The sequence below is a fragment of the Schistocerca gregaria genome, chromosome 9 (assembly GCF_023897955.1).
Source record: "Schistocerca gregaria isolate iqSchGreg1 chromosome 9, iqSchGreg1.2, whole genome shotgun sequence".
Classification (NCBI taxonomy): Eukaryota; Metazoa; Arthropoda; class Insecta; order Orthoptera; family Acrididae; genus Schistocerca; species Schistocerca gregaria.
The window spans coordinates 134,545,174-134,562,380 of NC_064928.1; the positions used below are offsets into that span (position 1 = coordinate 134,545,174).

Here is a 17,207-nt window from a genome sequence, read left to right on the forward strand (position 1 = left end):
GAATAATTCAGTAGTTGCCATTCGGTTATTGCATCCCCGCACTTGCCAGTTAAATTCCGAGTCTAGATGGAAGACATGATAAAAGCTTCCAGACTCTGTCAATTCATGAAGCTATCTGTGGCGTTGCACTTTGAAACACAGTTTTAAGTTAGGGGTTGGGTTGGGTTGTTTGGGGGAGGAGATCAGCGGTCTAATCGGATTAGGGGAGGGCAAGGAAGGTAGTTGGGCGTGCCTTTTCAAAGGACCGTCCCGGCATTTGCCTGGTGCGACTCAGCGAAATCACGGAAACCTAAATAAGGGTGGCCGGACGCGGGATTGAACCGTTGTCCTCCCGAGTACGAGTCCAGCGTGCTACCACTGCGCCACCTCGTTCGGTCAAGATAGGAGGCCTGCAGCAACTGAAGGTAAAACCTCGAATTTCACAATACACAATGTTTTTGTTAACCCTGTTCTCACGCTTTCTTTTCTGCAGTTGCTAAGACTGGCGAAAGAAATCTTGTGAGTCCTCTGACCCAATATTCTCTCTTTCTTGTCCTAAAATATAAAATGATTTGGAGGTTTAACTTACAATGTAGTACACACGAAGATGTTGAACACTCGCCAATTTCATAAAGAAATATCATACAAAGACGTCTCCTCGATTTCCTAGCTACAAAGAGATGACAAATTGGTTCAGCGTTTTCCATGCTTACGGTGTTCCAAAATGATCCTTATAACTTTGATCACGCATATTTCAGAAATGGGTGTATGCATAATGTCAGACATACCTAAAGCTGTAGTAGCCGTTTAACAGAGTTCGTTGTGAGAGCCATATGACGCACGTAGATTATCTAAACGAGATTATAGTTACTTCCGTGTTCGGCGTCTCATATCCTCATTGAGGTGTGCAACTCGCAACTGCTACTTTGTGCCAGGAAGTGCTCTGAACAAGGGAAGTGTCCGGGCGTCTCGGAGTGAACCAAAGCGATGAAGCGATGTTGTTCGGAAATGGAGGAGATACAGAGAGACAGGAACTGTCGATGACATGCTTCGCTCAGGCCGCCCAAGGGCTACTACTGCAGTGAATGATCGCTACCTACGGATTATTGCTCGTAGAAACCCTGCAGCAACACCATCATGTTGAATAATGCTTTTCGTGCAGCTACAGGACGTCGTGTTACGACTCAAACTGCGCGCAATACGCTACATGATACGCAACTTCACTCCCGACGTCCATGGCGAGGTCCATCTTTGCAACCACGACACCATGCAGCGCGATACAGGTGGGCCCAACAACATGCCGAATGGAGTGCTCAGGATTGGCATCACGTTCTATTCACCGATGAGTATCGCTTATGCCTTCAACCAGACAATCGTCGGAGACGTGTTTGGAGGCAATCCGATCAGGTTGAACGCCTTAGACACATTTCCCAGTGATTGCAGCAAGATGTAGGTTCTCTGATGTTTCGAGGTGACAATATGTGGGGCCGACGTTCGCCGCTGGTGGTCATGGAAGGCGCTGTAACACCTGTACGACACGTGAATACCGTCCTCCGACCATATGGGCAGCATATTGGCAAGGCATGCGTCTTCACTGACGACAGTTCGCGCCCCCATCGTGCACATCTTGTGAACGACTTCCTTCAGGATCACGACATCACTCGACCAGAGTGGCCAGCATGTTCTCCAAACATGAACACTATCGAACATGCCTGGGATAGATTGAAAAGAGCTGTTTATGGACGGCGTGACCCACCAACCACTCTGACAGATCTACGTCGAATCGCCATTGAGGAGCGGGACAATCTGGACTAACAGAGCCTTGATGAACTTGTGGATAGTATGCCACGACGATTACAGGCATGCACCAATTCAAGAAGACCTGTACTAGGTATTAGAGGTACCGGTGTGTACAGCAATCTGGACCACCACATACTTTTAATCACATATTGGATATTTCTAAATGGCTAAATGCCAGCCCAGCCCAATTGAAAGTTTACCTACTAACGGCTTCCAGAAGCAACAAAAACTTTATTTCCAGGACTTCATATAAGTTTATTTATTTTATTTATTTAATCGTATGGCTAGGGCATCCCGTCGGGCAGACCGTTCGCTGGGTGCTAGTCTCTCAAGTTGACGCCACTTCGGCTACCTGCAGTCGATGAGGATGATTAGATGATGATGATGACAGCAGAACATCCAGTCCCTGGGCTGAGAAAATCCCCTGACCCAGCCGGGAATCGAACCTGGGCCCAAATGATTGACTGTCCGTCACGTTTACCATTCAGCTACCGTGGGCGGACTTTATATAAGTACTAAGCGAATTTAAAAAGCTGTCATAATCTGCTTATTAAAAGGTTAACGCAGCAGGTGAAGTATTAAAGCTAGAAACTGTATATTTGTCTTCAGGCAGTGTACCTCGCACAGTTTGCAAATTACCCACGCGGTATTCATCCAATATTTGAGAATGAAAGTTTTTGTGAGTGAAAGCATATATTGACTTGCAACAAACTTTTTACATGGAACCAAGTATTTAGGAACTTTTTCTCGTAGACTCTGCTCAAAAATAATGGCAGAAGTAAACATTGTAGCTCATTACATTTTCATTGTTCATGCACTAGAGCTTCAGCATCAGGTACGAGTTTCTCATTTATTCTTTTCTATGAAGTCTACTCGCAACATATTTTACAGACAACGCCCACATGTACCTGCAAAACTACTGCCAGGACCCCAGCGAAATTTAATTATAACTTCATTACGAGAGAGAAGTTAAAACTGCAAAGATGCAGCGAGCGCTGTGATACGGAGGCTAGCAGAAGCGCCATAGGGAAAGTGGAGCAAGAGAGCAAATGCGTAAACAGGACAGCGGCAACCGACCAGAGTTTGCAGTCGTTGCTGGACGATTCCACCTCGGACAATAGGCCCGCCGTGGATGAGTGCCAGGATAAAACGAAAAATAAGTCAGGGAAAGCTGGGCCGATCTTCTAAAAAGCGTGTCTAAGGGCAGCACTCAGCAGAGCTATGGAGCCAGCACATGAGAAGGAGTGAAGCAGCGTCAGAACGATAGCAGTCGCTATCTCTCCTACGAGAAGACGGGCTACTCCGGAGGACACAACTGCAACTGCTGGATAAGCAGCAAACTTTAATTGTTTCACTGGAACTGTATTGAACAGAGACAGGCCGTCTCTGTCTCACACCAGAGTTGTGTAGTAATTCAGTTATTAGTGGGAACAAGTCACTGTTTCGACTTGTCTCCTGGAGTAAATACGCTATCTCGGATAAGTATCCGACACCTGGCTGAAAATGACTTACAAGCTCCTGGCACCCTCCATCGGTAATGCTGGAATTCAATACATTGTTGGCACACCCTTAGCGTTGATGACAGCTTCCACTCTGGCAGGCATATGTTCAATCATGTGCTGGAGGGCTTCTTTGGGAGTGGCAGCCCATTCCTCACGGAGTGCTGCACTGAGGAGAGGTATCGATGTCGGTCGAAGTCGGGGTTCTATACGATTCAGGCCAAGACTCTGTGCCGGTCAGTCCATTACAGGGATGTTATTGTCGTGTAACAACTCCACCACAGGCCATGCATTATGAGCAGGTGCTCCATCGTGGTGAAAGATGAAGTCGCCGTCCCCGAAATGCTCTTCAACAGTGGGAAGCAAGAAAGTGCATAGAACATCAATGTAAGCCTGTGATAGTGCCACGCAAAACAACAAGGGGGGCAAGCCCTCTCCATGAGAAACTCGACCACACCGTAACACCACCGTCTCCGAATTTTACTGTCGCCACTACACACACTGGCAGATGACGTTCACGGGGCAATCGCCATACCCACACCATGCCATCGGATCGTCATATTGTGTAGCGTGATTCGTCACTACACACACCGATTTTTCCGCTGTTCAATGATCCAATGTTTACGCTCCTTACACCAAGCGAGGCGTCGTTCTACGCTTACCGGCGTGATGTGTGGCTTATGAGCAGCCGCTCGACCATGAAATCCAAGTTTTCGCACCTCCCGTCTAACTGTCATAGTACTTACAGTAGATCCTGATGTAGTTTGGAATTTCTCTGTGATGATCTGGATAGATGTCTGCCTATTACACATTACGACCCTCTTCAACTGTCGGCGGTCTCTGCCAGTCAAGAGACGAGGTCGGCCGGTACGCTTTTGTGCTGTAAGTGTCGCTTCACTTTTCCACTTCACTATCAAATCGGATATTGTGGACCTAGATCCACAGTGTCAAAAGAGTGCTAAGAATATCAAATTTAAGGCGCTACCTGTCACCACAGACAACTCAGAGAGTTCCGGCGTTTTCGTAAAGTTGTCAGTGCTAACAGATCAGCAACTTGCGTGAAATAATCACGGAAATGGATGTGGGACGTACGAAGAACGTATCCGTTAAGGCAGGACGGCAAAATTTGGCATTATTAGCTATGGCAGCAGACGAGGTAAGCGAGTGCCTTTGCCGACAGCTCGACATAGCCTGCACCGCCTCGCCTGTACTCCTCACCATATCAAATGGTTCAAATAGCTCTGAGCACTATGGGACGTAACTTCTGAGGTCATCAGTCCCCTACAACTTAGAACTTTTTTTTTGTAATCAGTCTACTGACTGGTTTGATGCGGCCCGCCACGAATTCCTTCCCTGTGCTAACCTCTTCATCTCAGAGCAGCACTTCCAACCTACGTCCTCAATTATTTGCTTGATGTATTCCAATCTCTGTCTTCCTCTACAGTTTTTGCCCTCTACAGCTCCCTCTAGTACCATGCAAGTCATTCTTTCATGTCTTAGCAGATGTCCTATCATCCTGTCCCTTCTCCTTATCAGTGTTTTCCATATATTCCTTTCCTCTCCGATTCTGCGTAGAACCTCCTTATTCTTTACCTTATCAGTCCACCTAATTTTCAACATTAGTCTATAGCACCACATCTCAAATGCTTCGATTCTCTTCTGTTCCGGTTTTCCCACAGTCCATGTTCCACTACCATACAATGCTGTACATCCTCAGAAAGTTCTTCCTCAAATTAAGGCCGGTATTTGATATTAGTAGACTTCTCTTGGCCAGAAATGCCTTTTTTGCCATAGCAAGTCTGCTTTTGATGTCCTCCTTACCCCGTCCGTCATTGGTTATTTTACTGCCTAGGTATCAGAATTCCTTAACTTCATTGACTTCGTGACCATCAATCCTGTGTTAAGTTTCTCGCTGTTCTCATTTCTACTACTTCTCATTACCATCGTCTTTCTCCGATTTACTCTCAAACCATACTGTGTACTCATTAGACTGTTCATTCCGTTCAGCAGATCATTTAATTCTTCTTCACTTTCACTCAGGATAGCAATGTCATCAGCGAATCGTATCATTGATATCCTTTCACCTTGTATTTTAATTCCACTCCTGAATCTTTCATTTATTTCCATCATTGCTTCCTCGATGTACAGATTGAAGAGTAGGGGCGAAAGGCTACAGCCTTGTCTTACACCCTTCTTAATACGAGCACTTCGTTCTTGATCGTCCACTCTTATTATTCCCTCTTGGTTGTTGTGCATATTGTATATGACCCGTCTCTCCCTATAGCTTACCCCTACATTTTTCAGAATCTTGAACAGCTTGCACCATTTTATCTTGTCGAACGCTTTTTCCAGGTCGACAAATCCTATGAACGTGTCTTGATTTTTCATTAGCCTTGCTTCCATTATTAGCCGTAACATAAGAATTGCCTCTCTCGTGCCGTTACTTTTCCTAAAGCCAAACTAATCGTCACCTAGCCCATTCTCAATTTTCTTTTCCATTCTTCTGTATATTCTTCTTGTAAGCAGCTTCGATGCATGAGCTGTTAAGCTGATTGTGTGATAATTCTCGCACCTGTCAGCTCTTGCCGTCTTCGGAATTGTGTGGATGATGCTTTTCGAAAGTCAGACGGCATGTCGCCAGACTCATATATTCTACACACCAACGTGAATAGTCGCTTTTTTGCCACTTTCCCTAATGATTTTAGAAATTCTGATGGAATGTTATCTATTCCTTCTGCCTTATTTAACCGTAAGTCCTCCTAAGCTCTTTTAAATTCTGATTCTAATACTGGATCCTCTATCTCTTCTAAATCGACTCCTGTTTCTTCTTCTATCACATCAGACAAATCTTCCACCTCATAGAGGCTTTCCATGTATTCTTTCCACCTATCTGCTCTCTCCTCTGCATTTAACAGTGGAATTCCCGTTGCACTATTAATGTTACCTCCGTTGCTTGTAATGTCACCAAAGGTTGTTTTGACTTTCCTGTATGCTGAGTCTGTCCTTCCGACAATCATATCTTTTTCGATGTCTTCACATTTTTCCTGCAGCAATTTCGTCTTAGCTTCCCTGCACTTCCTATTTATTTCACTCCTCAGCGACTTGTATTTCTGTATCCCTGAGTTTTCCGGAACATGTTTGTACTTCCTCCTTTTATCCATCAATTGAAGTATTTCTTCTGTTACCCATGGTTTCTTCGCAGCTACCTTCTTTGTACCTATGTTTTCCTTCCCAACTTCTGTGATGGCCCTCTTCAACTGTGTTGCCAACTGCGCCATTCCTTATTACTGTATCTATAGCGTTAGAGAACTTCAAACATATCTCATCATTCCTTAGAACTTCCGTATCCCACTTCTTAGCGTTTTGATTCTTCCTGACTAATGTCTTGAACTTCAGCCTACTGTTCATCACTACTATATTGTGATCTGAGTCTATATCTGCTCCTGGGTACGTCTTATAATCCAGTATCTGATTTCGGAATCTCTATCTGACCATTATGTAATGTAATTTAAATCTTCCCGTATCTCCCGGCCTTTTACAAGTATACCTCCTCCTCTTGTGATTCTTGAACAGGGTATTCGCTATTACTGGCTGAAATTTGTTACAGAACTCAATTAGTCTTTCTCCTCTTTCATTCCTTGTCCCAAGCCCATATTGTCCTGTAACCTTTTCTTCTACTCCACCCCCTACAACTGCATTCCAGTCGCCCATGACTATTAGATTTTCGTCGCCCTTTACATATTGCATTACCCTTTCAATATCCTCATACACTTTCTCTATCTGTTCATCTTCAGCTTGCGACGTCACCATGTATACCTGAATTATCGTTGTCGGTGTTGGTCTGCTGTCGATTCTGATTAGAACAACCCGGTCACTGAACTGTTCACAGTAACACACCCTCTGCCCTACCTTCCTATTCATAACGAAATCCTACACCTATTATACCATTTTCTGCTGCTGTTGATATTACCCGATACTCATCTGACCAGAAATCCTTGTCTTCCTTCCACTTCACTTCACTGACCCCTACTATATCTAGATTTAGCCTTTCCATTTCCCTTTTCAGATTTTCTAGTTTCCTTACCACGTTCAAGCTTCTGAGATTCCACGCCCCGACTCGTAGAACGTTATCCTTTCGTTGATTAGTCAATGTTTTTCTCATGGTAACCTCACCCTTGGCAGTCCCCTGCCGGAGATCCGAATGGGAGACTATTCCGGAATCTTTTGCCAATGGAGAGATCATCATGGCACATCTTCACTACAGGCCACATGTCCTGTGGATACACGTTACGTGTCTTTAATGCAGTGGTTTCCATTGCCTTCTGCATCCTCATGTCGTTGATCATTGCTGTTTCTTCCGCCTTTAGGGGCAATTTCCCACCCCTAGGGCAAGAGAGTGCCCTGAACCTCTATCCGCTCCTCCGCCCTCTTTGAAAAGGCCGTTGGCAGAATGAGGCTGCCTTCTTATGCCGGAAGTCTTCGGCCGCCACTGCTGATTATTTATCAAAATTTAGGCAGTGGCGGGGATCGAACCTGGGACCGAAGACTTTTTGATTATGAATCAAAGACGCTACCCCTAGATCACGGGTTCACCATCTAACTTAGAACTACTTAAAGCTAACTAACCTAAGGACGTCACACGGTTCCATGCCCGGGGCAGGATTCGAACCTGCGACTGCAGTCGTCGCGCGGTTTCACAGTGTAGCGCCTAGAGCCGCTCGGCCACCGGGGCCGGCCTGACCATATCGGTTAGACCGTAGACGACTGAAAAATCATGGCCTGGTCCTATGGATTGCGATTGCGGTTGGTCAGAGCTACTAGTAGGATTCGAATGTGGTGCACACCCTCGAAGCCATGGACCCATGTTGTCGACATAGCACTGTGCAAGCTGGCGGTGGCTCCATAATGGCGACGGCTATGTTTACACGGACTGGACTGGAAATTGTTATGTTCAGCTACTTGCAGCAATTCATGAGTTTCTTGATTGCAAAGAACGATTGGATTCCCACCGAGTCACAGCTCCTCGCAGTTTGTTTGAAGAACGTTCTCGACCATTCGAGCGAGAGATTTGGCCACCCATATCGCTCGACATGAATCCCATCGAACAGTTGTGGGGCATAATCGAGAGGTCTGCTCGTGTACAAAATCTTGTACCTGTAACACTTTCACAATTATGGACGGCTATAGGGGTAACATGGCTGAATATTTTGCAAGGAACTTCCACTGACCTGTTGAGTCCTTGCCATGTCGAGTTTCTGCCATACGCAGGACGGAAGGGGGTCCGACACGATACTAGGAGGTAGCCCATGTCTCCTCAGTGTACTTATTATACACACATAAAAAAAAAACGTTTTGGATCACCTCGGTTCGCCGGACGCAGTGACCGAGCGGTTCTAGGCGCTTCAGTCTAGAACCGCGCGACCACTACGGTCGCAGGTTCGAATCCTGCTTCGGGCATGGATGTATGTGATGTCCTTAGGTTAATTAGGTTTAAGTAGTTCTAAGTTCTAAGGGACTGATGACCTCAGATGTTAAGTCCCATAGTGGTCAGAGCCATTTGAACCATCACCTCTGTTCCGAGAGTTCCGGAACCTGTACATGAAATTAGAAGAGAGGTCAACATAAACATCAATTCCGCCCTTTTTATTGCTCATGAAAACCACACATTGCATATTGTACCACCATACAGCGTATACAGTTGCAACGTAACCTTTTACTAGCGGTGGTATTGTTACTGTTAAAACTCGCCCTGGTAGGAAGATTATGGTCGCATATCAAGTCCTACAGCTCCTGCAAGCTACCTTCTGTGGTAATAGTTTGACTAATTCGTGTGGTCCACGAAATTACAGTCCCTTGCGTGTTACTGGTGGGGTATCAATAATTTCTAACGGATGGGTTTAACCAGCCGGTAAATACTTGATCGCAATGGATAACGCATTTTTTTTTTTTTTTTTTGAACCATTGTAGGTCGCACCTATGGCGGGGTCTATAGGGAGCATAGGGCTTTTCATTTGCTTTCATCTGTCGACTCAGCATTGGACTGTGGTAGTGACTAACTTTCACCTATTCTTTATGATGAAGTGAGGAAGAAATAAGTCGAGGATATAGATAAATTGATATTTACTCAATTTCGATGGCATTTCAACAACTATCCTTGTATCTGTTGCAGTAGACATCATCACAAGTGGTGTCTCTAGTTGACATGATTCACTTACCCAATGTAATTATAGAAAGGGAGAGGAGAATGCAGACCTGACTTCAATGAAATTTTATGCAGGCACACAGTTATACTTTTGTTATGCACAGATCAATAACACGACCGTGAGATTAGGGCCCATGGTGCTTGGCCTGACCAACGCAGAAACGCAAAGTTCTACTGAAATTTGACTAAATTACGAAAATAAGGGGGTTTAGTGGTAATCTCGCACCTGATTTCAACATTTGGATCTTACTAACGAGCAGATTTGAAACATTCTAATACCTTTATTAACATTACCAAAATCGAGAGCTGAGTCTCCACGAATGTCCAGCGCCGCTACCTAGGAACAAGTTGACCTGCGGCCACATTCCCTAACCGTTGATCGTTCCAAAGATGTTGACAGAGCGACATCCCTGACGTGACTTGCCCACTACCTTTGAGAAATTTGTTCGTGTTAAGAGGGTTGGTAGTATCCTACCACAGATCCACTCCATTCATGCAATGCTACAACCTCTGTCTACAGATTTCTGCTACTTCACATAATTTCTCATTCATGCCTTCCAGGTCGCATAAGGGAAAGTATGCAGGAAAACGTGGCACATATGAAATAAAAAAATCAATGAACAAATAAATGAACACCGCTTGGTCCATTCTGTCCTGCTTACCCAATGATTTACTTCTGCAGAGTAAAAAGACTCTCTCTACAATTCTCCTCTACCGGTATTTACTGAGAAAAATATGGAACGGGACAACAAGTTCCGTTTCACAGTGAACCTATGGATGTTTAGGACTGTGGAAACCTCGTGTACAGACGTATTACACAAGTGACACCCTGACCACGTTCCAATTCCGAGAGTTCCGCGGAGCGCCCCATTCTGCTCTCTCACGACTAAATGTTGAATTGCGTGTGAAATCTTATGGGACTTAATTGCTAAGGTCATCAGTCCCTAAGCTTACAAACTACTTAACCTGAATTATCCTACGGACAAACACACACACCCATGCTCGAGGGAGGACTCGAACTTCCGCCGGGACCAGCCGCACAGTCCATGACTGCTCGGCTAATCCCACGCGGCGTCTAATGACTACTGAGGTCGCTTATATGGAGCACCCGGCAGTAGGTGGCAGCACAATGCACCTAATATGAAAAACGTATGTTTTTGGGGGCGGAGGGACTGCTTAGTTTTTCAAGACCACACTGATGGTCTGGTTGAATCTATAAGGAGAGCTCTATCATCCAATAAGGGGAAAAGCTTAGACACCTCACTGTGACTCATGTTACTCACTCCGGCTTCAGGCCACGAAGTGGCCTATCGGGACGATCCGACCGCCGTGTCATCCTCAGTGGAGGTTGCGGATAGGAGGGGCGTGGGGTCAGCATACCGCTCTCCCAGTCGTTATGATGGTATTCTTGACCGAAGCCGCTACTATTCGGTCGAGTAGATCCTCAATTGCCATCACGAGGCTGAGTGCACCCCGAAAAATGGCAACAACGCATGGCGCCTGGATGGTCACCCATCCAAGTGCCGACCACGCCCGACAGCGCTTAACTGCGGTGATCTCACGGGAACCGGTGTAACCACTGCGGCAAGACCGTTGCCGTGACTCATGTTACACAGGAATAAATTAATGACATGTAGTGTTACCTAAATCAACGTATTTTGGCAGCTATCCCAACCCCTCTTACACCATTAAGTAGGCTAGCAGATTCTGCTCCATGTCACCTCCGCTATAATGGCGAGACTTAAGGGAATATAATGTCGTTTACGTCCTGATTGCGTTACACCCATCGTTACCAGAATCCACACTGGTAACAGGAGGCTGTGGAGGGACGCGACACTGCACAATGCATAATTCAGGTCACAATAACGCAAATTATCGAGTTATTATTATTAACACAGTGTTTGAAAAACAGATTTGGGGGCAGAAGGAGGAGGGTATTATTGGTTTTGTGCTATTTCATATTTTCAGCTGGTCTCCCCTTGGCGTTCTTCCCGATAAGTCAGATGAAAACTAATCGTGCCCCAAATGTAGGAAGTTTGAAAGACACCAATGAGCAGAGGAAGCTCGTACAAGCGGAGACCCAGGACCGACTGAGACGGCGTATTGTTCGGAAGCGTGGCCGTGTTTTGTCTGAGCGCGCGGCGCGCTAAACTCCTCTGCAGCGCTGACAACGAGGCAGGGCAGCGCGTTTTGCGGTTGCAGCACTCAGCGGGTGCTGCTGGAATCCTCCAGCGCTGGCCCTCCTCCAGCCGCGGTCTAATGAGTTCACGGCTGGAGCAGCCTGGAGAGGGCAAGGAGGGGGGGGGGGGGGGGAGGGCGGACTACTCTGGAGGAGGACCGCCCCAGGCCCATCTGCGAGCTGCGACTTCATTATTCCTGGTCCGCGAGACTGCCGCCGCAGCCAACACACTGCCCACTTGACTGTTATGGTCTGTCACCTCGAGTACTATAGAGCTTCATACTACAAATCACCATTAGCTGTATACACTCCTCGAGAAAAAAAAGAAAAAAAAAAACAACTGAGACACCCGGAATATATGCCCAAATGCCAGTGTAGCTTCAAACACGTACGCATCATCGGTAGGCATGTAAATGATTGAAGCTGTAATTACAATATGCGATAAAAGTATCCGGACACCCCCAAAAACATACGTTTTTCATATTAGGTGCCTTTTGCTGCCACCTGCTGTCAGGTACTCCATATCAGCGACCTCAGTAGTCATTAGACATCGTACAGAGCAGATCGGGGCGCTCCGCGGAACTCACAGACTTCGAACGTGGTCAAGTGATTGGGTGTGACTTTTACGTCTGTGTGCGAGATTTCCACACTTATAAACATCCCTAGGTCCACTGTTTCCGATGTGATAGTGAAGTGGAAATGCGAAGGGACATGTACACCGCAAAAGCGCAAAGATCGATGTCGTCTGTTGAGTGACAGAGGCCGCCGACCGTTGAAGAGGGTCGTAATGTGTAGGAGGCAGACATCTATCCAGACCACCACACAGGAATTCGAAAATGCATCATGAACCACTGCAAGTACTATGGCATTTAAGTGGGAGGTGAGAAAATTTGGCCGCCTGGTGTGGCCGAGCGGTTCTATGCAGTACAGTCTGGAACCGCGCGACCGATACGGTCGCACGTTCGAATCCTGCCTCGGACATGGTTGTGTGTGATGTCCTTAGGTTCAAAATGGTTCAAATGGCTCTGAGTACTATGGGACTTAACCTCTGAGGACACCACCCCCTAGAACTTAAAACTACTTAAACCTAACCAACCTAAGGACATCACATACATCCATGCCCGAGGCAGGATTCGAACCTCCGACCGTAGCTGTCGCGCGGTTCCAGACTGTAGCTCCAAGAACCGCTCGTCCACCCCGGTCGGATGATGTCCTTAGGTTAGTTAGGTTTAAGTAGTTCTAAGCTCTAGGGGACTGATGACCTCAGACGTTTTACTGATGGAGGGCGCCACGAACTTCGGATACATTTGATCACATAGTGTATCTGTGACAGCTATAATGGCTACCAGAGTGCATTTGTGTTGTGACTTGAATACACAAGACCGCTGTAACTTTTAGAATTCTTCATTGGGGAACACGACAGGTTCTTCACTGAGTACGAGGAAATTTAAAAAACTTACCAGAAATTTAGCCACGCTAAGAAATGGACAAGTAAAATCGAGAATGTCTGTGTCGACTTACAGTCATAACATTAAGGATCTGTGTAAAACGGATAGAGTCATTTCCCAACATTTATAGTCAGGTTCCTCCCCCCATGAACCATGGACCTTGCCGTTGGTGGGGAGGCTTGCGTGCCTCAGCGATACAGATAGCCGTACCGTAGGTACAACCACAACGGAGGGGTATCTGTTGAGAGGCCAGACAAACGTGTGGTTCCTGAAGAGGGGCAGCAGCCTTTTCAGTAGTTGCAGGGGCAACAGTCTGGATGATTGACTGACCTGGCCTTGTAACAATAACCAAAACGGCCTTGCTGTGCTGCTACTGCGAACGGCTGAAAGCAAGGGGAAACTACAGCCGTAATTTTTTCCGAGGGCATAGCTTTACTGTATGATTAAATGATGATGGCGTCCTCTTGGGTAAAATATTCCGGAGGTAAAATAGTCCCCCATTCGGATCTCCGGGCGGGGACTACTCAAGAGGATGTCGTTATCAGGAGAAAAAAAACTGGCGTTCTGTGGATCGGAGCGTGGAATGTCAGATCCCTTAATCGGACAGGTAGGTTAGAAAATTAAAAAGAGAAATGGATAGGTTAAAGTTAGATATAGTGGGAATTAGTGAAGTTCGGTGGCAGGAGGAACAAGACTTCTGGTCAGGTGACTACAGGGTTATAAACAGAAAATCAAATAGGGGTAATGCAGGAGTAGTTTTAATAATGAATAGGAAAATAGGAATGCGGGTAAGCTACTACAAACAGCATAGTGAACGCATTATTGTGGCAAAGATAGATACGAAGCCCACACCTACTACAGTAGTACAAGTTTATATGCCAACTAGCTCTGCAGATGACGAAGAAATTGAAGAAATATATGATCAAATAAAAGAAATTATTCATATAGTGAAGGGAGATGAAAATTTGATAGTCATGGGTGACTGGAATTCGGTAGTAGGAAAAGGGAGAGAAGGAAACGTAGTTGGTGAATATGGACTGGGGCAAAGAAATGAAAGAGGAAGCCGCCTGGTAGAATTTTGCACAGAGCACAACTTAATCATAGGTAACACTTGGTTCAAGAATCATAAAAGAAGGCTGTATCCATGGAAGAAGCCTGGAGATACTAAAAGGTATCAGATAGATTATATAATGGTAAGACAGAGATTTAGGAACCAGGTTTTAAATTGTAAGACATTTCCAGGGGCAGATGTGGACTCTGACCACAATCTATTGATTATGACCTGTAGATTAAAACCGAAGAACCTGCAAAAAGGTGGAAATTTAAGGAGATGGGACATGGATAAACTAAAAGAACCAGAGGTTGTACAGAGCTTCAGGGATAGCATAAGGGAGCAATTGACAGGAATGGGGGAAAGAAATACAGTAGAAGAAGAATGGGTAGCTTTGAGGGATGAAGTAGTGACGGCAGCAGAGGATCAAGTAGGTAAAAAGACAAGGGCTAGTAGAAATCCTTGGGTAACAGAAGAAATGTTGAATTTAATTGATGAAAGGAGAAAATATAAAAATGCAGTAAATGAAGCAAGCAAAAAGGAATACAGACGTCTCAAAAATGAGATCGACAGGAAGTGCAAAATGGCTAAGCAGGGATGGCTAGAGGACAAATGTAAGGATGTAGAGGCTCATCTCACTAGGGGTAAGATAGATACTGCCTACGGGGAAATAAAAGAGACCTTTGGAGATAAGAGAACCACTTGTATGAACATCAAGAGCTCAGATGGAAACCCAGTTCTAAGCAAAGAAGAGAAAGCAGAAAGGTGGAAGGAGTATATAGAGAGTCTATACAAGGGCGATGTACTTGAGGACAATATTATGGAATTGGAAGAGGATGTAGATGAAGATGAAATGGGAGATACGATACTGCGTGAAGAGTTTGACAGAGCACTGAAAGACCTGAGTCCAAACAAGGCCCCCGGAGTAGATAACATTCCATTGGAACTACTGACGGCCTCGGGAGAGCCAGTCCTGACAAAACTGTACCAATTGGTGAGCATGATGTATGAGACAGGCGAAATACCCTCAGACTTCAAGAAGAATATAATAATTCCAATCCCAAAGAAAGCAGGTGTTGACAGATGTGAAAATTACCGAACTATCAGTTTAATAAGTCACAGCTGCAAAATACTATCACGAATTCTTTACAGACGAATGGAAAAACTAGTAGAAGCTGACCTCGGGGAAGATCAGTTTGGCTTCCGTAGAAATATTGGAACACGTGAGGGAATACTGACCCTACGACTTACCTTAGAAGAAAGATTAAGGAAAGGCAAACCTACGTTTCTAGCATTTGTAGACTTAGATAAGGCTTTTGACAATGTTGACTGGAATGCTCTCTTTCAAATTCTGAAGGTGGCAGGGGTAAAATACAGGGATCGAAAGGATATTTACAATTTGTACAGAAACCAGATGGCAGTTATAAGAGTCGAGGGGCATGAAAGGGAAGCAGTGGTTGGGAAAGGAGTGAGACAGGGTTGTAGCCTCTCCCCGATGTTATTCAATCTGTATACTGAGCAAGCAGTAAAGGAAACAAAAGAAACATTTGGAGTAGGTATTCAAATCCATGGAGAACAAATAAAAACTTTGAGGTTCGCCGATGACATCGTAATTCTGTCAGAGACAGCAAAGGACTTGGGAGAGCAGTTGAACGGAATGGATAGGGTCTTGAAAGGAGGATATAAAATGAACATCAACAAAAGCAAAACGAGGATAATGGACTGTAGTCGAATTAAGTCGGGTGGTGCTGAAGGAATTAGATTAGGAAATGAAACACTTAAAGTAGTAAAGGAGGTTTGCTATTTGGGGAGCAAAGTAACTGATGATGGTCGAAGTAGAGAGGATATAAAATGTAGACTGGCAATGGCAAGGAAAGAGTTTCTGAAGAAGATAAATTTGTTAACATCGAGTATAGATTTAAGTGTCAGGAAGTCATTTCTGAAAGTATTTGTATGGAGTGTAGCTATGTATGGAAGTGAAACATGGACGATAAATAGTTTGGACAAGAAGAGAACAGAAGCTTTCGAAATGTGGTGCTACAGAAGAATGCTGAAGATTAAATGGGTAGATCACATAACTAATGAGGAAGTATTGAATAGGATTGGGGAGAAGAGAAGTTTGTGGCACAATTTGACCAGAAGAAGGGATCGGTTGGTAGGACATGTTCTGAGGCATCAAGGGATCACCAATTTAGTATTGGAGGGCAGCGTGGAGGGTAAAAATCGTAGAGGGAGACCAAGAGACGAATACAGTAAGCAGATTCAGAAGGATGTAGGCTGCAGTAGGTACTGGGAGAAGAAGAAGCTTGCACAGGATAGAGTAGCATGGAGAGCTGCATCAAACCAGTCTCAGGACTGAAGACCACAACAACAACATAGTCAGGTATTTACAACTTATGACTTACGAATTTGCGATCGTCTATGATAAAATGTACCGGGGTTATATAAAGCCATCCCAAACCTAAGAAATAACCCAGTAAAACGTCGAAGTAAGAACATAGCATCTATTAAAATTATTTATAACAGAAAATAATTTAAATACCTTGCGAAAACGTGGCGTTTATAACATTAAAGGAAAACAGTCTGTTAGTAGTGTCACGTCGTACCTCCGTTATAGACAGCCGGGGGAGGGGGCGTTACTGTTTCCGGCTAACCGCCAAGGGTCCTACGCGAAAAACCGCGCATGCGCAGTGTCGCAAACATTAAGGAACCAGATACCTTCATTGAAATGTTGGGGGCTGGCTGCATATTTTAAATTACCAAACTGCAATAATCGGAAATAATACACTTTGTTTATAAGTTGCATAAGTCTGGGGTCCTATATGCCAGCACTATCCAGTGCAGTGTCCAACAATTAATAAAACTGTTTTCACAAATGAAAAGAATTTTACATTAATAAAAAAGCACTGGTGGAGCCGGAAAACGTCATTCACTTAAATAATCAAAATTGGCTAACACGTTGCTGTGACGTAAATCTGTCTGGGAGTCGAGAGTATTTTCTGGGGCTCTTTCCAGTGTTCGAAAAATCTCCAATTGTTCTACAATATTT

The 17,207-nt window shown here is 45.0% G+C and overlaps 1 protein-coding gene and 1 pseudogene across 1 annotated transcript in view; both read right to left on the bottom strand.

The window, feature by feature from the left end:
- The window catches only part of LOC126291467 (uncharacterized), a 2,161,958-nt gene that overhangs the window by 871,833 nt on the left and 1,272,918 nt on the right, over window positions 1–17,207 (bottom strand). The window lies entirely within an intron of this gene.
- LOC126292320 (5S ribosomal RNA) lies at window positions 10,962–11,078 on the bottom strand (annotated as a pseudogene).